This window comes from Artemia sp. Qi Xiang Cuo, chromosome 3, assembly GCF_049724085.1.
Source record: "Artemia sp. Qi Xiang Cuo chromosome 3, ASM4972408v1, whole genome shotgun sequence".
Lineage (NCBI taxonomy): Eukaryota > Metazoa > Arthropoda > Branchiopoda > Anostraca > Artemiidae > Artemia > Artemia sp. Qi Xiang Cuo.
In genome coordinates this window covers 37,542,114-37,566,678 of record NC_142796.1, presented here as the reverse complement: position 1 = coordinate 37,566,678, position 24,565 = coordinate 37,542,114, and the positions used below count along the sequence as shown (strand labels likewise).

Genomic DNA, 24,565 nt, shown 5'->3' with positions numbered 1-24,565 from the left:
TTTGTGCTTGTAAGTTTTGTTGTTCTTGTATGTTTTCGCGTGGATGTGTAAGTTTTTGTGTGTGTGTGTGTGTGTGTGTAAGTTTTTGTGTGTTTAAGTTTTTGAGTGTATCTGTTAGTTTTCGTGTGTGTGTGTGTGTGTGTGTGTGTGTGCAAGTTTTTGTGAGTGTGTGTGTGTTTTTTGTGTGTTCATGTGTATTTTTTTGTGTGTGTGTGTGTGTGTGTGTGTGTGTGTGTGTGTAAGTTTTTGTGTGTGTTTAAGTTTTGGCGTGTGTGTGTAAGTTTTCGTGTGTTTGTGTGTATGTAAGTTTTGTGTGTGTGTATGTGTGTAAGTTTTTGTGTGCATGTAAGTTTTTGTGTGCATGTAAGTTTTTGTGTGCATGTGTAAGTTTTTGTGTGTGTGTGTGTGTGTGTGTAAGTTTTTGTGTGTGTGTGTGTTATTTTTGGAGTGTGTTTGTTAGTTTTGGAATTTGTGTGTAATTTTTAATGCGTGTGTGTGTGTAAGTTTTTGTGTGTGTTTGTGTAATTTTTTTTGCGTGTGTGTAAGTTTTTGTGTGTGTGTGTTAGTTTTTGTGTGCATTTAAGTTTTTGTGTGCATGTAAGTTTTTGCGTGTGGGTCTTAGTTTTTGTGTGTGTGTGTGTGTAAGTTTTTTTGTGTGTAAGGTTTTGTGTGTGGGTGTAAGTTTTTTTTGTGTGTGTGTAAGTTTGTGTGTGTGTGTAAGTTTTTGTGTGTGTGATTTTTTTGTGTGTGTGTGTGTAAGTTTGTGTGTGTGTGTGTGTTTGTGTGTGTTTAATTTTTTGTGTGTGTAAGTTTTTGCGTGTGTGTGTTAGTTTTATTGTGTGTGTGTATTAGTTTTGTGTGTGTGTGTGTGTGTGTGTGAAGTTTTTTTGATTGTGTGTGTGAGTTTTTTTGTGTTCATGTGTAAGTTTTTGTGTGTGTGTGTGTGTTTAATTTTTTGTGTGTGTGTTAGTTTTGGAGTGTGTGTGTGAGTTTTCGTGTGTGTGTTTGTGTTTAAGTTTTTTGTTTTTGTGTTTTTGTAAGTTTTTGTGTTAATTTAAGTTTTTATCTGAATGTAATTTTTGGTGTGCATGTGTAAGTTTTTGTGTGTGTGTGTGTGTGTGTAAGTTTTTGTGTGTGTGTGTGTGAGTTTTGGCGTGTGTGTGTATTTTTTGTTGTGTTTGTGTAAGTTTTCGTGTGTGTGTGTAATTTTTTGTGTGTGTGTGTAAGTTTTTGTGTGTGTGTAAGTTTTTGTGTGCATGTATGGGGACCGGGGGAGGACCTTTGGGGCCCAGGGTGGGTGTTTGGGGATCGGGGGGCCCTTGAGGATTGAGGGGGCGTTTGGGAGCCCGGGGGACGTTTGGGGACCGGGGGTGGGTCTTTGGGAGCCCTGTGGCCCTTTGGGGACCGGGAGTGGACCTTTGGGGGCCCGGGGGACCCTTGGGGGCCGGTTGGCCCTTTGGGAGCCCGGGGGACCTTTGAGGACCAGGGGCGGGCCTTTGGGGGTCTGTGGTGGGCGTTTGGGGGATAACATTTCGAAATTTTTACTTTTTATTTTACTTTTTTTTGCGGCTCATCCCTGCGGCACATCCTGCGGCACTTTCCTGCGGTGCCTCCCTGCGGTGCATCCCCCGAGGTGCTTTCCTGACCCGCAGCGCATCCCGGCGGCACATCCTACGGCACTTTCCTGGCCCACGGCGCATCCCCTCGGCGCTTCTCTGGTCCGAGGGACCTTTGGGGGCCGGGGGAGGGCCTATGGGGCACAGGGAGGGCCTTTGGGGTATAGCGAGGGCCTTTGGGGCACAGGGAGGGCCTTTGGGGGTCCGGGGGGCAGTTGGGGGCCTGGGGGACATTTGGGGACCGGTGGAGGGCCTTTGGGACCCCGTTGGTCCTTTGGGAGCTCGAAGGGCCTTTGGAGGGCCCGGGGATGGCCTTTGGGGGTCTGGGTGGGCCTTTGGGGGCGCCGGTGGCCCTTTGGGAGCTTGGGGGGCCTTTGAGGACCGGGGGCTTCCTTCGGGGTTGGGGTAGGAGGATTGGAACCCTTTGGGGTTGGGTTAGAGGACCTCACAACACTGTTCAAATGAAACTTGTGTATTATAACGACCACAGAGTTTCACCATTAAATTCTCTTCTAAAATCTCTTCAAAAATCATCTTTTAAAATGTCTCTAACTGTTTCGCCGAAATAGTTCCATAACCTGTCTAAAACAGTTTCGCCCAAATAATCCCTAAACGTAATTCAGCGTGTTCCTTTTGTTTTTGGCATCTCTGCGCTAATGCATTTCAAATTAATAAGAAACCTGATTCCCGCGCTAAAACAATTCATCGCTAAGATGTTTCTTGGAGAATTATTTCCATGGCCTTTGGCTATTAATGTCCTTTGGAGTTCGACCAAAAGAGTTGTTTCCGAGGCAAAGACATTAATGACTTGGATCTATTCCTGGAGAATCGTTTCTAGGCGAAAATTTTTAAAGTCTGACAGATGATGTCATTGGTTGATTGATCTGTCAAGAAAGGGAATTAATTTGTTGTTTCTAAGGGGAATTATTGATTCACGATAGGTGAATTGAGGTCGACAGCACAGGTGTTCCAAGGTCGACGTTGTTGTTGTTGTAAGTGCACGCTCTCAGCGAATTTCAAGGTCAATGTTGTTGTTGTTGACTTGGAAATTTAGGTCATTGACCCCATTAACCACGTGGTCTCCCCAATGACTCTTTGCCCATATATGGTGTGCTGACAGAGTTAGACTAAATTGTAGATGGCAGCAGGGGTGGGTGTTCGCGCTGGTACCCCCCATTCTACTCTAATGTAGGCCTACGTATTAAAAATCTAGGAATATAGAAGTTCGTTACGTAAGTTAATTCGTAAGCTACGTATATTTATTACTAATAAAAACGTTCGTAAATAAAATTAAACAAGTTTCGAGAAAGCCATTTCACCAAATAAAAGTAAAATTAATATGCAATTTTTTTTAATTATTCATTTACGGTGAGCCAAAATCAAAACCTTCATTAATTCAAAACGTTCAACAGCAAGGTATCGACTAGGGGGCGAACCCCCTAATATACATAGGCTATTAAAAATCTATTAATATAGAAGTTCGTTACGTAAGTTAATTCGTAAGTTCCATATATTTATTTCTAATAAAAACGTTCGTAAATAAAATTAAACGAGTTTCGAGAAAGCCATTTAACCAAATAAAAGTAAAATTAATATGCAATTTTTTTTTTTAATTATTCATGTACGGTGAGCCAAAATCAAAGCCTGTATTAATTCAAAAACGTTCAAAAGTTAAATAAAAAAAAACAAATTTTTTTTAACTGAAATTAAGGAACGACGTTAAAACTTAAAACGAGCAGAAATTATTCCGTATATGAAAGGGGCTGTCCCCTCCTCAACACCTCGCTCTTTACGCTTAAAGTTTGACTTTCTCACAACTCTATTTTTTTAACAATAAAAAAAACTTTAGCGTAAAGAGCGAGGCGTTGAGGAGGGGACAGCCCCTTTCATATACGGAATAATTTCTGTTCGTTTTAAGTTTTAACATTGTTCCTTACTTTCAGCTAAAAAAAACTTGTTTTTTTTATTTAATCCCTGAAAAAAGACGCAATAGTCACGGTTACTGGGTTTGGGTTTTCTTTGAGATTTGAGCTAATTGTCACCCTTCATCCTAGGTTTTAATCGTCTAAGTCATACAACAGTAGAAGGGGGGGGGGGGGTACCAGCGCTATCACGCACCCGTGCTGCCACCTACAACTTTTTTTACATAGTTTATTCAAGGATTATCGATCGAGTCTAATGGGGGTCAAGGTCAATGTTGTTGTTGTTTTGGACACGCGATAGAGTCATTGGGGAGAACACGTGGTTAATGGGGTCAATGTTATTGTTGTTGTTTTGGGCACGCTCTCAGCGAATGCCAAGGTCAATGTTGTTGTTGTTTTGGGCAAAGTTAATGACACTTCCTTCCTGTTGTTGTTTGAGGCAAATGTTATGAGTTTCCGGGAAACAGTTAGATCGCGTGTTTCCAGTATTTGTTGTTGTTGCTCGAGCCAAATGTTATGAGTTTCCGGGGAATGTCTGACAGATGACGTCAAGTTAATTAATGTCTTTGGAGATCGAACAGAAATGTCTCCGGGGCAAAGTTTAGATCACACATGACAGATGATGTCATGATTGATTGAATTGTCTCCGGCGCGAAGTTTATTAATGTCTGGAGTTCTTCCAGAAGAATCGTTTCCGAGGCAAAGTTTAGATCTTAGCGATGAATTGTTTTAGCGCGGGAATCAGGTTTCCAAATAATTGAAATAAGCCAGCGCAGGGATGCCAAACAAAAGGAACATGCGGAAATTCCGTTTAGGGATAATTTTGGCGAAACCGTTTTAGCTATTTTATGGAATTATTTCGACGAAACAGTTAGAGACATTATAAAATATGATTTTTTGAAGAGATTTTAGAAGAGGTTTTGAGTATGGTCATTATAATACACAAGTTCCATTTGAACAGCGTTGTGAGGTCCTCTACCACAACCCCAAAGGGCTCCGATCCCCCTACCCCAACCCCAAAGGGTTCCGATCCCCCTACCCCAACCCCAAAGGGTTCCAATCCCCCTACCTCAACCCCGAAGGAAGCCCCCGATCCTCAAGGCCCCCAAGCTCCCAAAGACCCCCCAGACCCCAAAGACTCCCCGGGCTCCCAAAGACCCTTCCCCTGTCCCCAAAGGTCCACCGGGGCTCCCAAAGGACCAATCGGCGCTCAAGGGCCCCCCAGACCCCAAAAGGCCCTACCCGAGCCCCCAAAGGCCCTCCCCGGTCCTCAAGGGTCCCCCCAGACCCCCAAAGGCTCTCCCCGGGTCCCCAAAGGTCCTCCCCCGGTCCCCAAACGCCCTCCCTGGGCCCCCAAAGGCCCTCCCCCGGTCCCCAAAGGTCCCCCGGGCTCCCAAAGGACCAATCGACCCTCAAGTGCCGCCCAGACCCCCAAAGGTCCACCGGGCTCCCAAAGGCCCTCCCCCGGTCCCCAAAGGTCCACTGGGCTCCCAAAGGACCAATCAGTGCTCAAGGGCCCCCTCAGACCCCCAAACGCTCTCCCTGGGCCCCAAAGGCCCTCCCCCAGTCCCCAAAGGTCCCCTGGGCTCCGAAAACGCCAATCGGCCCTCAAGGGCCGCCCATACCCCGATACCCCCTCCCCAGGCTCCCAAAGGCCCTCCCCCCGTCCCCAAAGGCACCCCAGGCTCCCAAAAGACCAATCGGTGCTCAAGGGCTCCCAGACCCCCAAAGGCCTCCCCGGACCCCCCCAAAGAGTCCCCTCTCCATTTTTTTAATACTTTTTTATGGCTTTATTATATCTTTTCTGATCAAGTTCCTTTCATAATTTCATTCCTAAACCCATTTTCCAACCTCAAAGAGTCCCCTCCCCATTTCGTAAATACTTTTTTTAATTTTTTAAAATGGTTTTTTTTTTTTTTTACTTTTTTACGGATCTTGAAATGACATGAACACAAAAAAACTCACACAAACACTCACACACGCACAAAAAATTACACAAACACACGAAACAAACACAAACACACACGAAAAACCACAAACACACGCCAAAACTTACACACACAAAAACTTACACACACACACACACACACAAACTTACACACACACACAAAAAACTTACACACACAAAAACTTACACATGCACACACACAAACTTATACACACGCACAAAAAACTTACACCCACACAAAAACTTACACACACACACAAAAACTTACAAAAACATGCAAAAACTTACATTAACAAAAAAACTTAAATGAACAAAATAAATTACACACACACAAAAACTTACACACACGCACAAAAACTTACACACACACACAAAAACTTACACACACACACGAAAACTTACACACACACACGAAAACTTACACACACACGCCAAAACTTACACACACACAAAAACTTACACACACACACACACACACACACACACACAAAACTTACAACCACACTAAAAAACTTACATTCACATAAAAACTTACATGCACACACACACTTACACACACAAAAACTTACACGCACACACACAAGAAAACTTACGCCCATACTCACAAAAACTTACACACACACACACAAAAACTTACAAACAAACAAGAAAACTGACACACACACACGAAAACTAAAAAACACACACACACACACACACCAACATACACATGCACACTAAAACTTACATGCACACAAAAACTTACACCCACACGCAAAAACTTACATTCACACAAAAACTAACACGCACACAAAAAATTACACACACACACACAAAAACTTACACACACACAAAAACTTACACACACACACACACAAAAACTTAAACACACGCACAAAAAATTACACACACACACACAAAAACTTACACGCACACACGCGAAAACTTATACACACACACGAAAACTTACACACACACGCACACACACAAAACTTACACACACACAAAAACACATACACACACACAAACAACTCACACACACACACACACACACACACACACACACACACACACACACACACACACACACACACACACACACACACACACACACACACACACACACACACACACACACACACACACACACACACACACACACACACACACACACACACACACACACACACACACACACACACACACACACACACACACACACACACACACACACACACACACACACACACACACACACACACACACACACACACACACACATACACACACACACACAACACACACATGCACACAAACACACTTACACACAAACACAAACACACACAAACACAAACACACACACACAAACACTCACACAAACACACACACACACAAACACACACACAAAAACATACACACACACACATGAAAACTAACACACACACACACGAAAACTTACACACACACGCCAAAACTTACACATGCACACACAAAAACATACACATGCACACAAAAACTTACACATGCACACAAAAACTTACATGCACACAAAAACTTACACACACACACATTTAGACAAAAAAATTACGATATTTATGCACAGTTATGTTTAAGCAATAAATATCTTAAGCCCCAACCGTTTTTATTCTTTAGAATAGTCCATCGCCACAAAAATTATACTTTCGGATTAAACATGTCAGGGAACAAACTTTCAGGTTCAGCATGTAAGAGAACCCTAAATGCTCATCTCTAAAAAAGGTAAGTTAACCCTAAACGCTTAAAGATTTTCTCCGAAATCACACGTTCAGGTTAGGTTAGGTAGGACCCCGACCGCCACTACCCCAACCCCAATTTAATGTCCTTTGTATAATTCCATAAAATATTAAATTTACTTTGTAAAATCAATTATTAGATTAAGAATAGACATTTTTGTGGTCAGATAATAACAAACCAGAACACGTAACATGTACCCACCGTTCAGGGGGGGGGGAGTAATGGTCAAATGTGAAGATATTTATTATAATAAAATATAATATGATGTTACAACCCTTCGCTAATAACTAGTGAAAACCAAGAACTCAAACGCAGATGGACTACTGTTCGCTATTTTCTACACTGCAGCTACTGCTGCAACCATAATAACTTGATGATCATTTCTAATTTTAACAATTTCTTGCATACATCCTTCAAACATGATAAACTCAGCCTTGAAGAGATTTTCTATATTTTCATATAATTTCATGCTCCTTTTCATATAAACACTATTTTTTGGTGGAGTCGATGAGTCCTCCCACCTTCCTCCAAAATAAATTACCCCTTCTTTGCCATAGATTTGGGATTGAACACCAAATTAAACAAATGATAGACAAACAATGTTAAAATAATTGATCCCGAGTTACCTTAGAAAATATAGCCTTCTTTGAAGTTGCAATCATCTTTAAGAATCGACAGATTGTTAATGTTTAAACTTTTACGTTTCTTATAAATTTAATAAACAGAATTAATTAATTTTTTTCAATATAACCATAACTTTCATTTCTAAAATTCATCAATTACTCGCAAACTTTTTTTTTTTTTTTTTTTTTTTTTTACATATTGGGAGAGATTTAATGTCATTGGTAGAAGTCTATACAAGATTTAATGTCCTTGGTAAAAGCCTGTACGTAATTTCTCTCTTCATATACAGAATAATTTTTCTTCGTCCTAAGATTTAGTGTTGCTTCTTAGTTCCTACTGAAAACTTATTTTTTAATTTGATGTTTTACCATTTTCAAATCATACTATAAATATCCGTTTGAACATACATTCTCTTATCAGTTTAATTCGATCTGAGCACTGGTTCGATTCGAACAGCAAACATTCTTTCTAGTCTTTAGACTTTTCATGCATAGTAAACTTGATTATGCTATGTAACTTGTAGGACCGATAGTGTTTTCCTTCAAAAACTTTCTCATACAGCTAACCATTGATGTAAAACTATTAAACTGATTCATTTTAAATATTTGCAATTGGAATAAAAAGCAAATTCTGTGTGGCCGTATTAGCTGCCACAGACCCAGAAGGGCTGAATTCACATTTTAGAGACAAAAAGTGCACATAAAAAAGCGAATATAATAGCAATTTATAATCTCCCTCCCCCCCCCCAAACTAAAATTTCTGGTGGGGGGGACATATTTTCATTGTATTTTGAATATTTTCCGTTGGAAAACACACCGAAAAGCAATATTAAGTGATATATTTTTGATTTTTTTTCTTACTATTCCTTTTTTTGCCAAGCTTTGACCACCCTACTGGAAGAAAAGGAATTAGAATACTTGGAAAGTATTATCAGCGATTTTTTCGTATTATATTTGGAAAAAACACTGAAAAGAAATATTAAAAGATAAATTTGTTAGTTTTTCACTGACAATTCCTTTTTTTGCCAAGCCTTGACCTCCCTAATTGAAAGATATGAATTAGAACCATGGGAACGCATTTTCATCGTATTTTGCTTATTTTCATTGGAAAAATTACTGAAAAGCCATATTAAGAGCTATATTTTTGAGTTTTTCACTGAAATCTCCTTTTTTTTGCCAAGTCTTGACCTCCATAATGAAAGGATACGAATTAGAACCAAGGAAACGTAATTTCATCGTATTTTGCGTATTTCCGTTGGAAAAAAACACTGAAAAGCCATATTAAGTGCTACATTTGTGAGTTTTTCACCGAAAGTTCCTTTTTTTGCCATGCCTTGACATCAATAATTAGACGATATGAATTAGAACCCAGGGAACGTATTTCCATTGTATTTTGCATACTTTCGTTTGAAAAAAAAACATTCAAAAGCCATATTAAAACCTATATTTGTGAGTTTTTCACTGAAAATTCCTTTTTTTTAGCCAAGTCTTGACCCCCCCCTATTAAAGGATATGAATTAGAACCATGGGAACGTAATTTCATCGTATTTTGCGTATTTCCGTTTGAAAAAAAAACACTGAAAAGCCATATTAAGACCTATATTTGTGAGTTCTTCACTGAAAATTCCTTTTTTGCCAAGCCTTGACATTCCTAATTAAAGGATATGAATTAGAACCATGGGAACGTAATTTCATCGTATTTTGCGTATTTCCGTTGGAAAAAAAACAACTGAAAAGCCATATTAAGACCTATATTTGTGAGTTTTTCACTGAAAATTCCTTTTTTTGCCAAGCCTTGACCCCCCTAATTAAAGGATATGAATTAGAACCAAGGGAACGCATTTTCATCGTATTTTGCGTATTTCCGTTGGAAAAAACACTGAAAAGCCATATTAAGAGCTATATTTTTGAGTTTTTCACCGACAAATCCTTTTTAGCCAGGCCTTTATAATCAATGGAACATAGTTCATTGTATTTTACATATTTTTGATTGGAACACACCAAAAGGTCATATTATTTGAACTTACATCAAATGTTGGAGAGCTTACATTTGAAGAACTATCCATTATTTGCATATATTGTTCAATATTTCAACCTCTACTGATTTCTAAAACTTCAAAACCCAGAAATATACGCACTTAACGATTAACTATTCGCTAAAATGGTACTAGGTCACGCTATTAGAACAATAATTACCTCTCTATCTATCGTTCACAGGGAACAGATTCAAAACAATATTTCATACATCATTTGGTCTAATTGCGACAAACGTGTCATGTCCAATGCAGATTAAAACCAGAAAAGACCAGAAACGCATAAAAATAAGAAAAAAGGGAATTGCAATCAATCTTGTGTCGAAGCGCTAGCGCTGTCTAAGTAAAGAATGATGTGGGACATAACATGTTGTTTAGGTTTTTCTATATAGCTGGACACTTCATATAGAAGGTGTTGTCGTAGAAACTTCAAAACAGGCTCATTTGATTTGAAATTAAAGTGGATAATGTCCAATTCACAGGAGGGGTATGAAAACTATGGTTTTTAACAACAACATGCAAGACTAGAAAGAAAAGTCTTTAGGAGTTACCCCCCCCCTTCCGCCTCAACCTTCGCTCTTGAAATCACCACACCCCTGCCCCCAAAACTCAAATTTTCCAGAGGATTTTAAAACCCCCCCCCCCCCAAACACAAATTTCTAGGAACGTATCCTCATCATATTTAAATATTTTCGCTGGAAAACCTGCTTACCGAAGCGCTAGTGCTACCTAAGTAAAGAACTATGTGACTACAATATGTTGTTTTTGGTTTTTTCATCATAACCAGGGCACTTCGTATAGAAGGACTCATCGCAAAAACTTTGAAAAGGACTCATTTGATTTGAAATTAAAGAGGATAGTGACCAATTCACAGTAGGGGGGGCGTGAAAACTATGGTTTTCAACTTTGATACGCAAGACTAGAAAGAAAAGTCCTTAGGAGTGGGGCTTCCCATCACCTCAACTCTCACTCTTGCCATCCCCCCCCCCTAAAGTTGAAACCTAATCTAAACTACCATAACCACAAAATTACACAATATTGCATAGAAATACCAAAACTATAGGTTAGGCTATGTCAGGTTAGGTTAGAAGTTAGGTTTCTCCACGTTTAAGGTAGGTTAGATTAGGTTAGCTTATCCTGTGCGCTCATGATAAGCTAACGTAATCTAACCTAACTTAAACGTGGTAGTTCTTCAAATGTAAGCTCTCCAACGTTTGATGTAAGTTCAAATAGTATGACCTTTCGGTGTGTTTTCCATTCGAAAATATGTAAAATACAATGAACTATGTTCCATTGATTATAATGGCCTGGCTAAAAAAGGAATTGTTGGTGAAAAACTCACAAATATAGCTCTTAATATGGCTTTTCAGTGTTTTTTCCAAAGAAAATACGCAAAATACGATGAAATTACGTTCCCATGGTTTTAATTCATATCCTTCAATTAGGGGGGTCAAGGCTTGGCAAAAAAAAGGAATTTTCAGTGAAAAACTCACAAATATAGGTCTTAATATGGCTTTTCAGTTGTTTTTTTTCCAACGGAAATACGCAAAATACGATGAAATTAAGTTCCCATGGTTCTAATTCATATCCTTTAATTAGGGAGGTCAAGGATTGGCAAAAAAAGGAATTTTCAGTGAAAAACTCACAAATATAGCTCTTAATATGGCTTTTCAATGTTTTTTCCAACGGAAATACGCAAAATACGACGAAATTACGTTTCGTTGGTTCTAATTCATATCCTTCAATTAGTAATGTCAAGTCATGCCAAAAAAAAGGAATTGTAAGATAAAAAATCACAAATATATCACTTAACATGGCTTTTCAGTGTTTTTTTCCAACGGATATACGCAAAATACGATGAAAATAGGTTCCCTTGTTTCTAATTCATATCATTCAATTAGGGGTGTAAAGACAGGGCAAATAAAGGAATTTTCAGATAAAAAATCACAAATATAGATCTTAATAGGGCTTTTGAGTGTTTTTTCAAAGGAAAGTATGCAAAATACAATGAAATTACGTTCCCTTGGTTCTAATTCATATCCTTTAATTAGTAATGTCAAGGCATGGCAAAAAAAGGAATTTTCAGTGAAAAACTCACAAATGTAGCTCTTAATATGGCTTTTCAGTGTTTCTTCCAATGGAAATGAGCAAAATACGATGAAATTACGTTTCCTTGGTTCTAATTCGTATTCTTTCATTAGGAAGGTCACGACTTGGCTAAAAAAAAGAATTTTCAGTTAAAAAATCACAAATATAGCTCTTAATATGGCTTTTCAGTGTTTTTTCCAAAGAAAATACGCAAAAAAACGATGAAAATGCGTTCCCATGGTTCTAATTCATATCTTTCAATGAGGAGGTCAAGGCTTGGCAAAAAAAGGAATTGTCATTGAAAAAATCACAACTATAGCTCTTAATATGTATTTTCTTTTTTTTCTCTAACTAAAATACTCAAAATAATATGACAATACTTTCCCATGTTTCTAATTCATATCTTTTAATTTGGTAGGTCAAGGCTTGGCAAAAAAAAGGAATTTTCAGTGAAAAACTCACAAATATAGCTCTTAATATGGCTTTTCGGTGTGTTTTCCAAAGGAAAATATTCAAAATACAATGAAAATATGTCCCCCCCCCCCCAGAAATTTGAGTTTGGGGGGGGGGAGATTTTAAATTGCTATTATATTCGCTTTTTTGTGTGCACTTTTTGTCTCTAAAATGTGAATTCAGCCCTTCTGAGTCTGTGGCAGCTAATACGGCCACACAGAATTTGCTTTTTATTCCAATTGCAAATATTTAAAATGAAATAGTTTAATAGTTTTACATCAATGGTTAGCTGTACGAGAAAGTTTTTGAAGGAAAGTACTATCGGTCCTACAAGTTACATAGCATAATCGAGTTTACTATGCATGAAAAGTCTAAAGACTAGAAAGAATGTTTGCTGTTCGAATCGAACCAGTACTCAGATCGAATTAAACTGATAAGAGAGGGTATGTTCAAACGGATATTTATGGTATGATTTGAAAATGGTAAAACATCAAATTAAAAAATAAGTTTTCAGTAGGAACTAAGAAGCAACAGTAAATCTTAAGACGAAGAAAAATTATTCTGTATATGAAAAGGGAAATTAAGTACAGGCTTTTACCAAGGACATTAAATATTTTATAGACTTCTACCAATGACATTAAATCTCTCCCCATATGTAAAAAAAAAAAAAAAAAAAAAAGTTTGCGAGTAATTTATGAATTTTAGACATTAAATTTATGGTTATTTTGAAAAAAATTAAGTAATTCTGTTTATTACATTTATAATAAACTTAAAAGTTTAAACATTAACAATCTGTCGATTCTTAAAGATGATTGTAACTTCAAAGAAGGCTATATTTTCTAAGGTAACTCGGGATCAATTATTTTAACCTTGTTTGTCTATCATTTGTTTAATTTGGTGTTCAATCCCAAATCTAGGGCAAAGAAGGGGTAATTAATTTTGGAGGAAGGTGGGAGGACTCATCGACTCCGCCAAAAAATAGTGTTTATATGAAAAGGAGCATGAAATTATAGGAAAATACAGAAAATCTCTTCAAGGCTGAGTTTATCATGTTTGAAGGATGTATGCAAGAAATTGTTAAAATTAGAAATGATCATCAAGTTATCATGGTTGCAGCAGTAGCTGCAATGTAGAAAATAGCGAACAGTAGTCCATCTGCGTTTGAGTTCTTGGTTTTCACTAGTTATTAGCGAAGGGTGGTAACATCATATTCTAGTTTCTTATACTAAATATCTTCGCAGTTGACCTTTACTCTTCCCCCCCCCCCCTTAACTGTGGGAAAATCTGAATGTTTGTGTCTAGTTATTCTATGACTATAAAAATATCTATTCTGAATCTCATATATGCTTTTACCAAGGACATTAAATCTTGTATAGACTTCTACCAAGGACATTAAATCGGGGCTAGGGTAGTTGGGGTCGGGGTCCTACCTAACCTAACCTGAAAGTGTGATTTCAGAGAAATTCTTTAAGCGTTTAGGGTTAACTTACCTTTTTTAGAGATGAGCATTTAGGGTTCTCTTACATGCTGAGCCTGAAAGTTTGTTCCCTGACATGTTGAATCTGAAAGTATAATTTTCGTGGCGATGGACTATTCTAAAGAATAAAAACGGTTGGGGCTTAAGATATTTATTGCTTAAACATAACTGTGCATAAATATCGTAATTTTTTTGTCTAAATGTGTGTGTGTGTTTTTGTGTGCATGTGTTATTTTTTGTGTGCATGTAAGTTTTTGTGTGGTTGTCAGTTTTAGTGTGAATGTGGAATTTGGTGTGTGTGTGTGTGTGTGTGTGTGTGTAAGTTTTTGTGTGTGTGTAAGTTTTGGCGTGTGTGTGTAAGTTTTAGTGTGTGTGTGTAAGTTTTCGTGTGTGTGTGTAAGTTTTGTGTGTGTGTGTGTAAGTTTTTGTGCGTGTGTGTAAGTTTTTTTGTGTATGTGTGTAAGTTTTTGTGTGTGTGTAAGTTTTTGTGTGCGTGTAAGTTTTTGTGTGCATGTAAGTTTTTGCGTGTGGGTGTAAGTTTTTGTGTGCATGTAAGTTTTCGTGTGCATGTGTATGTTTTTTTTTGTGTGTGTGTGTGTGTGTAAGTTTTTGTGTGTGTAAGTTTTGTCGTGTGTGTGTAATTTTTCGTGTGTGTGTGTATGTTTTCGTGTGTGTGTGTAAGTTTTTGTGTGTGTGTGTGTGTGTGTGTGTGTGTAAGTTTGTGCGAGTGTGTGTAAGTTTTTGTGTGTGTGTGTGTGTGTGTAAGTTTTTGTGTGTGTGTAAGTTTTTGTGTGCATGTAATTTTTTGTGTGAATGTAAGTTTTTGAGTGTGGGTGTAAGTTTTGTGTGTGTGTGTAAGTTTTTTTTTGTGTGTGTGTGTGTAAGTTTGTTTGTGTGTGTGTAAGTTTTGGCGTGTCTGTGCATGTTTTCGTGTGTGTGTGTAAGTTTTCGTGTGTGTGTTTTTGTTTTTGTGTGTGTGTGTAATTTTTTTTTCTTGTGTTTTAGTTTTTGTGTGTGTGTAATTTTTTTTGTGCTTTTAATTTTTTTTTTTCATTTAATTATTTTCGTGTTTGTGTAATTTTTTGTGTGTGTTTGTATGTATGTTTTTGTGTGTGTAAGCTTTTGTGTGGGTGTAAGTTTTTTTTGTGTGTGTGTAAGTTTTTGTGTGTGTAAGTTTTTTGTGTGTGTGTGTAAGTTTGTTTGTGTGTGTGTGTGTAAGTTTTGGCGTGTGTGTGTAAGTTTTCGTGTGTGTGTGTAAGTTTTGTGTGTGTGTGTAAGTTTGTGTGTGTGTGTGTGTGTGTGTATTTTTTTTTGTGTTCATGTCATTTTGAGATACGTAAAAAAGTTAAAAAAAAATACCATGTTAAAAAATTCAAGAAAGTATTTACGAAATGGGGAGGGGACTCTTTGAGGTTGGAAAATGGGTTTAGGAATGACATTATGAAAGGAACTTGATCAGAAAAGATATAATAAAGCCATAAAAGTATTAAAAAAATGGAGAGGGGACTCTTGGGGGGGGGCCGGGGAGGCCTTTGGGGGTCTGGGGGCCCTTGAGCACCGATTGGTCTTTTGGGAGCCCGGGGTGCCTTTTGGGACCGGGGGAGGGACTTTGGGAGCCTGGGGAGGGTGTTTAGGGGTCTGGGCGGCACTTGAAGGCCGATTGGTCTTTTGGGAGCCCAGGGGACCTTTGGGGAGGGGGGGAGGGCCTTTGGGGCCCCGGGGGGGCGTTTGGGGGGCTGAGGGGGCCCTTGAGCACTGATTGGTCCTTTGGGAGCCCAGTGGACCTTTGGGGACCGGGGGAGGGCCTTTGGGAGCCCGGTGGACCTTTGGGGGTCTGGGCGGCACTTGAGGGTCGATTGGTCCTTTGGGAGCCCGGGGACCTTTGGGGACCGGGGGAGGGCCTTTGGGGGCCCAGGGTGGGCGTTTGGGGACCGGGGGAGGACCTTTGGGGACCCGGGGAGAGCCTTTGGGGGTCTGGGGGGACCCTTGAGGACCGGGGCGGGCCTTTGGGGGCTCGGGTAGGGCCTTTTGGGGTCTGGGGGGCCCTTGAGCGCCGATTGGTCCTTTGGGAGCCCCGGTGGACCTTTGGGGACAGGGGAAGGGTCTTTGGGAGCCCGGGGCGTCTTTGGGGTCTGGGGGGTCTTTGGGAGCCTGGGGGGGCCTTGAGGACCGGGGGCTTCCTTCGGGGTTGAGGTAGGGGGATTGGAACCCTTTGGGGTTGGGGTAGGGGGATCGGAACCCTTTGGGGTTGGGGTAGGGGGATCGGAGCCCTTTGGGGTTGTGGTAGAGGACCTCACAACGCTGTTCAAATGGAACTTGTGTATTATAATGACCACACTCAAAACCTCTTCTAAAATCTCTTCAAAAAATCATATTTTATAATGTCTCTAACTGTTTCGTCGAAATAATTCCATAAAATAGCTAAAACGGTTTCGCCAAAATTATCCCTAAACGGAATTTCAGCATGTTCCTTTTGTTTGGCATCCCTGCGCTGGCTTATTTCAATTATTTGGAAACCTGATTCCTGCGCTAAAACAATTCATCGCTAAGATCTAAACTTTGCCTCGGAAACGATTCTTCTGGAAGAACTCCAGACATTAATAAACTTCGCGCCGGAGACAATTCAATCAATCATGACATCATCTGTGATCTAAACTTTGCCCCGGAGACATTTCTGTTCGATCTCCAAAGACATTAATTAACTTGACGTCATCTGTCAGACATTCCCCGGAAACTCATAACATTTGGCTCGAGCAACAACAACAAATACTGGAAACACGCGATCTAACTGTTTCCCGGAAACTCATAACATTTGCCTCAAACAACAACAGGAAGGAAGTGTCATTAACTTTGCCCAGAAACAACAACAACATTGACCTTGGCATTCGCTGAGAGCGTGCCCAAAACAACAACAATAACATTGACCCCATTAACCACGTGTTCTCCCTAATTACTCTATCGCGTGTCCAAAACAACAACAACATTGACCTTGACCCCCATTAGACTCGATCGATAATCCTTGAATAAACTATGTAAAAAAAGTTGTAGGTGGCAGCACGGGTGCGTGATAGCGCTGGTACCCCCCCTTCTACTTACGACGTTGTTTGGTCAGGTTTGGGAGTGAGTGGATCTCAATTCTAGTTGAGCCTCATCTGCCGACACAGTTTTCTATGTCTCATCTGCCGAACCGACTGATCAGACTCGATAAATCGTTGTCTAGCTGTATTTTTTTGTCCTTTTTTAATTAGCAGCCCTTTCCCTCGAAGCATGACAGACTAATACGGCAAGATAAAACGAGACTAGGGTTAGCTGAAAAGTTATGAATAAGATATTTAGTTGATAAGTAATGCCAGAGGTGAATAATATATTTAGAGAGGAAATTGAGTTCAGAAAAAAGGCATTTATCTGATAATTTGGGCCAGGGGCCCAATACCTTTCCCCAAAGATGAATGCCCACCACCACGCCTGCACAGATCAGAATTTCAAAGCACATAAAACAAGAACCAGAAAACACCAACTTCAAAATCTCCAATATTCTTTTAGTCTTTCTTCTTAGCCCAATTTCCAACACGGCTACATGACAGCTTAGCTCAGGATCTATTGCCATCAATGTGTCTGTAAAACGGGCCATTGGCTGTATATCAATCTCAGCCAGGTGTGGAATTTTGAAGAAGGGAATCTGTAAGATTAATGGAAAATAATAGTGCCGAGACAGTGATGAGGTTCTTATGCCCAGTCTGAGAGGAATTCCTGTATCCACCAACCCATCAGTAAAATAGAAAAATAAAAAAGGGACAACAATCGTATGGGTTCTGGGTCATAGCTTATCAGGGCCTTGTAGCACAATTATATAAGGAATTATCTCGCTCTCTCGAATTTGTGCTTGAGAGAAGGGAAAAATAGAATTTTGGCATGTACGATGATACCAAGCGTCAAGACAGACCGGCTGAACTAGCCTCCTAACCTCGAATAGTAGAAGCGAATGCATATCTGATTTAAAACACGACTTGGACCTATGGCATAATATAAAATTACCTGTGACGAAAAAATTAGAAGGTTCGTAATAGTGGTTGTTGTACAGCAAAATGGTCACAAATCTGAGGGAAACATGAATAAGTTACCCCATTTGTCGATTGAAGAACAAGGGTCAATGCCAATACAGGGTAAGAAGGGATAAACGGTACAGAGTAGGCCTATAGGTTTGGGGGTAACAGATAGTGACTGGTAACGTGAGAGAGTATCTCCCAAAGACCATAGTTTGGAAAGACTATGCCTCTATAAAGGGATCACAGCTAGACCCCAGCGCCGCGCCGATGCGGGAAGACCGGTGGCGGCGGGGCCAAAAACAGCACGCCGCGCCCAGCCGCCGGTAAGATGTCGGAGGCGCGCCGCTGTTAAGATGTTGGCGGCGCGCCGCCGGCGTGATCAACGTTGCCCGCAAACATTAATGTTTTCATCAGTCTTTCTCTAATCAGAGCTTAAATTTACAACAGATTCGACCCTATTCATGAGTTCAAAAATTCACAAGTCGCTGGCTGGAAACTGGTCTTCTTCGTTATTCATCAAGAGAAGTAGAAATGTAGTAGAAGTATCTATTAGCTATGTATTCTTAACATAAATAATAATCAAAATTAGTAGTTTTTTCATCGAGCATTACTGCATACAAAACTTCAAATACCGTATCACAAAATTCGTCAGTTATCTGGGTAAAAACTTTGAATATAACTTAGAAGCTTAATTTTTTTTATAATGCCCTTTGCCTATATCTGTTTTGTCACCTTTAAAACAGTTGAAATGAGCGACTTTGATATTGATTGTTTTTTTTTTTTTTTGCTCTTTTAGATTCTTAAAAAGAATTATTGTATTAAAAACTTGTTGTTAATTATAATTTTAAAAAAATGCATTTTAAAGTTTTTGGCTTCTTTATAGAATATATGTCATGTAGGCTAAGGTTGAACTGCTGCTTTTTTATTGCTTTTGGCTGCTCTTTTGGATATTTAAATAAAAAAAACAAGTTTCGTTAACTGAAAATAGGGAGCAACAATAAAACTTAAAACGAACAAAATTTAGTCCGTATATGAAAGGGGATGGCCCCTCCGCAACGCCTCGCTATTTCCGCTAACTTTTTTTATTGTTTTAAAAAATAAAGTTGTGTGACAGAGTTAAATTTTAGCGTAAAGAGCGAGGCGTTGAGGAGGGGACAGCCCCTTTCATATACGGAATAATTTCTGTTCGTTTTAAGTTTTAATGTCGCTCGTTACTTTCAGTTTAAAAAACTTGTTTTTTTTATTTAATTTCTGATCATTTTTTAGTTAATGCAGATTTTATTTAGATAAGAATTTTACTTTCCTTTTGCTAAATGGATGTCTTTACAAATTAACTTACGTAACTAACTTCTACATTCGTATATTTTTCTTCTGGCAAAAAATACAAAGTTGCAGATTTTTGCAGATATGAGCTTGAAACCTATGTAAAAGGGTTTTCTGATACGCTGAATCTGACGGTGTGATTTTCATTAAAATCCTTTCACTTGTAGGGGATGTTTCCCCCCTCTTTAAAAATTCGAGTAAATTTTCTCAGGCTCGTAGCCTTTGATGAGTAATACTAAACTTAATAAAATCTATATATTTAGAATCAGCATTATAAACCCATTATGTTGATACATTTATTAACATCAAAACTCCGTTTTTACAAGTTTTGATTACTATTGAGCCGTATTGATTGTTTTTTTTTTAATTACGTATATGTTATTAAGTATATGATGGGGTTGTGGCCTAATTCAATTCCACATTCGCTATTTTAAAAGTTAAAAAAAATTTTGATTAACAAAACCCAGAATAAAAAAAGCTGTTTAATTATAATAGATAGCTCTTTTGAAAGAACTAAAAAAAAACTGTAGCGTAAAGAGCGAGTTATGGCCTGGGGGGAGAACCCCCTCACATACGTTATAATTTCTGTTCGTTTTAAGTTCTAATATTCCTTCTTACATTTCAGTTGAAAAAACTTGTTTTTTTTGTTTTATTTAATTTCTGATCGTTTTTTAAATAATGCTTGGAAATTTGGCACCCCCTTCATAGACATGTTCCTTACCCCCCAGAAACATCCTCCACGGAAATATTCTCCAGAGTTATCCCCTCCTCTAGCCCCCCCCCCTCCAGAAAAAATCCTTCCTGAAAATGGTTGTATACTTCCCAATAACCAATAAATAATGCTGGCAAGTCCGGCACCCCCTTCATGGCAATTTCCCTTCCCCCATGAAAACTTCCTTTATGAACAGATCCTCCAACATAACCACCGACCCACCCTTCCCTCCCACAACCAGAAAAAAAAACCTCCTGAAAAGTTCTGTATACTTCCCAATAACCAAAACTATATGTTAACATTGGGTAAAGTTAATAACTTTTAGCCCTCCCTCTGGGAACTTCGGGGGATTAAGTCATCCTAAAAGACATATTTATCATATTTTCGACCATGCTGAACAAAATGGTTATCTCAAAATTTTGATCGGGTGACTTTGGGGAAAAAATAAGCGTGGGAGGGAGCCTAGCTGCCCTCCATTTTTTTTGGTCAATTAAAAAGGGCACTAGAACTTTTAATTTCCGTTACAAAAAGCCCTCCCACAATATTCTAGGATGACTGGGTCTATACGATCACCCGTGGGAAAAAAAACAACAAAACAAAAAAATAAACACGCATCCGTGATCTTTCTTTTGGCAAAAAATACAAAATTCCACATTTTTGTAGATAAGAACTTGAAACCTCTACAGTTGGGTTCTCTGATACTCTGAATATGATGGTGTGATTTTCATTAAGGTTCTATAACTTTTAGAGGGTGTTTCCCCCTTTTTTTGAAAATCAGCCAAATTTTCTCAGGCACTTAACTTTTGATGGGTTGCACTAAACTTGATGAAAGTTATATATTTGAAATCAGCATTGAAATCTGATTCTTTTGATATATCTATTGGTATCAAAAACCTTTTTCTAGAGTTTCGGTTACCATTGAGCCGGGTCGCTCCTTACTTACAGTTCGTTACCACGAACTGTTTGATTCGTTTTTTTTTCTTTTGGGGATTCATTCTAAATTATAAATTGATAAATACCTAATATCAGCCAAATTATAAACTACATCTAAAAGGAGTAAATTTATCAAATTGAAAAATACATGATGAACACTTCACATGAGAACACTTCAATTACAATGAACCAAAAAACACTTACTGGTTTATTTGGTATGAAGAAAAATGAAGTGCCAGCTATTTTGTGGTAAAAAAAAAATTGAAAAGCTCATCCGTTTTAAATGTAACTAAATGAAATAATATGCAGATTGAAGTAGCTCCAGGAAGTGTTGAAATTTCATTCTAGTTCGTCACTTTTAATCCAAGCAAAATGTTAGGACACTTAGTATCAGTTATTGAGTTTGAGCTTTGATTTCCAAACGCTCACAAAAATTACCAAATTTAAGAAAGTCGCAAAAATAAGTCACCTGTGGTCAAAATACTCGAAGACTCCTCTTTGATACCCACCCAGGCTCGAAGCTTCTGCTATGGTCATTTCCATGGAAATCTCCAGAGTTTTCTTTTTTTAAATAGCTTTCAAGCATAGTTAGGGGTATTCAGCCTTTTTTGCTTTTATCCAAAGTTTTGAAAAAAGTGTTATAATATTCCAAATGTTATATTTGTTATATTTGTGCATATTTTTGGTAATCATTTGTGGGGTGATCGAATTTTTTAAACCACTCTAGATGCGTAAGAACGTTGCAACATCTAGTACCCTGAGGTGATAAGACTGTCAAAGACTCATCCTTGAACCTCCCAAATTGAAATCTTTTACTATGACCTGGCCTTTTAATGGGACTTGGGCACTGGACCAAGGGCGCCATTGTCACTCGAGTGCAACGTTAGGTGGGGATGTCGATATCGCTTTTGTCACACCAATTCGTTTTAGTGTGAATCTGCGTGGTACTTATGAATGAATGTTTTCAAATTAAACCCGTTTCATCAATAAAAAAAAACAGGTTGGACGCATGTGTCCCTTTCCCTTTGGACGATAAAACCATGCAAGTGCTGTATCAGGTATAACTCACGAAAATCTTGTTAATTTTTGTCAACTTTACAACTTTTTGGGATCCCTGCTTTCAATAAAAAAAAAATCAAGGTACTATCACTTCAATATAATAACTCCCTACGCCCCCCCCCTATGGATACTATCTTTATAGGATACCGTCTCTGGTATAAATAAAAAAATAATTAACTTATTTGCATCCCTGTTTTCAAAAAAATATTGAGGTATTATCATTTAAATATGATAGCTCACTACCCCCCCCCCCTCTGGATACCACCTTGATAAAATGCCGTCTCTGCTTTAAACTAAAAAAAAAAACTTTTTGGGATCCCTGCTTTCAATGAAAAAAATTCGAGAAATTATCATTTAAATGTAATACCCCCCTACCCCCCTCCCCTCTGGATACCACCTTGATAGGATACCGTCTCAGCTTTCATTAGAAAAATAATTTACTTAATAATTAACTAGGTCACTATATGGTTCAAACAAACATGCAAAATAACGTTAAACAGCTTAGTGTTCCTTGAAAAAAATTGAGGGTATGAGTAAAGGGGTATTAAGACAACAACAAAAATGTCGAAATTATTCAGATATACCTCAAATTATTGAAAACTGAGTCATAGATTCGCCGTGGCATTCAATAAGATCCAAAGAATCTAATTAAAAGGGAGCACACACAAAAGCCAAATTAGGCCAGTAGCCTATGAGAAATCGCAAAATACCCAAGACAATGAACAAGTCTTAATGGGGGGTCCTGGGTCTATCAAAATATTTCAATGGTTTCCCAGGGAATTTGATATCATTTTCTTCTGTCTCCTCTTTAAATGAAAAAAATAATTATCTTTTTGGCATCCCTGCTTTCAATAAAAAAATGAGTTATTATCATTTAAAAATTATAGCCCCTATCCCCCCCCCCTATAGGGCAATAAATTTTTTTATGAATCATATTTTGGGGGTAACTTCCGTTTCAATCTTTAATTCCCCAACCTTGTACATAGCTTAGTCTATAGCTAAATTTTGTCTCAATAGAAGGTTTTTTTCAGGGGAGGGGGGATTTTCAGAAAGAAGATCGGATTTTCTTTAATCTTTCCCAAGGGGTAAAAGAGTATCAGAAAGAATATTTTATTTTCTAACAGGCGTTAAGTAGTAGAGTTTTAAAAATTATAGTAGTCTTATATAAAAACAGCAAAAAAAAAAAAAATCTGCAAACTTAAAATTCAGCTGTAGAAACAATCTGTTGGCTGTTAATTTCAAAATCCAACTGAAGGCTGAAGCTGTATAGTAGTGAATTTGTTCTATAATTCTATTCAGCTTGAAAATAAAATTCTTGACTACGAACGATGTTAGAAATAGCCATTGGGAAACTACATTCGAAATGATTTAAATTCATTTCATAAAGACGATACTGTTTTTTGTCAACATATGAAGAACTGTGTATATTGCAATATTTGCAATTGCATATTGCATCTCTCTGGTTTTTATGCAAAGTAACAAAAGAGACGAAAATTAATGAATAAGAGAGTAGTGAAGAATTGTGGTATGCAAAGTAATATTTGGCAGGGAAAGTCACTGGTGATAAATCGCTAGGGGTGGCACCGTGATTGCGTGATTTTCGGGGAACCTAATTTTTTTTCGGGGTGACGCAGATTTTCGGGGAAATACCTGAAAATTTTGGGATAGTGCAAGCCCTGCTTGATTTCTAATCTGGAAAATTGAAATACTAAACCACACGAGAAGGAAAAGCTCCGACTTTGCGGTTGACGCAATAAAGAATTGCTGCAAAATTAATTTAAAGTCAACCGAACGCCGCCGCCTCTGTCGGCGGTGGCACGCCTGCGGCGCGCCGGCGGCGTTACGACACTTCGGCGGCGTTCGACCGGGCCTCTCGTCGGCGGCGTTCGGTCGATCCGCCGGCGCGGCGCCGGGGTCTAATCACAGCCTGACAATCGTGGGTTGAGGGGACTGACTATCATATCTGACTTCCTAAATGGACTCTTCCCTAAGGGATTCCTCCCGAAGGGCTCCTCCCCTTCATCAATCGGGGCCAAATGTATTAGAAAGTTGGTTAGGCCGATCCCAAATTCCTTTCCAGGTTTTCCCAATCCAAACTGATCTTCAAAACCACCCAGCTTTTCCATAACCCGTTTGGAAGTAGTAGTTCATTCAATTCTCAATCCTAATTATCTCCGATTTTCCCCAAGGGGACGAGGACCTCTTTCTTTTCTCTAAGCTCTTTTATCCTCCTGCGGTTTTGAGCTAACAAACGTAATTTTCCCGAAATATTGCTGTCTGCCGTGGATTTTCAAATTATATCTCCATTTTGTATTTCTTTCTTCCTTTTTTTTTCTTGTATTTCTTAATCATGCAAAATAAATCATCAAATGGAAATTGAACTCTAGTGTCTGCCATCTCAGACATAATTTTTAAATTGTAGTTTCTTTTTCCATCTGTTTTCTCTCTTTTAGCTTCCTTTACTTCTGTAAAAGAGATGAATAAATTCGAATTGAATGGGAACTGACTTACTAAATTGTAGTTTCGTTTCGCATCTTTTTTCTCTCTTTTAGTTCTCTTTATTTCTACAGAAGAAACAAA

The 24,565-nt window shown here is 38.6% G+C and overlaps 1 protein-coding gene across 2 annotated transcripts in view; it reads left to right on the top strand.

Moving 5' to 3' along the window:
* LOC148954065 (uncharacterized) overlaps positions 1-24,565 on the top strand; it is a 94,347-nt gene that overhangs the window by 35,063 nt on the left and 34,719 nt on the right. The window lies entirely within an intron of this gene.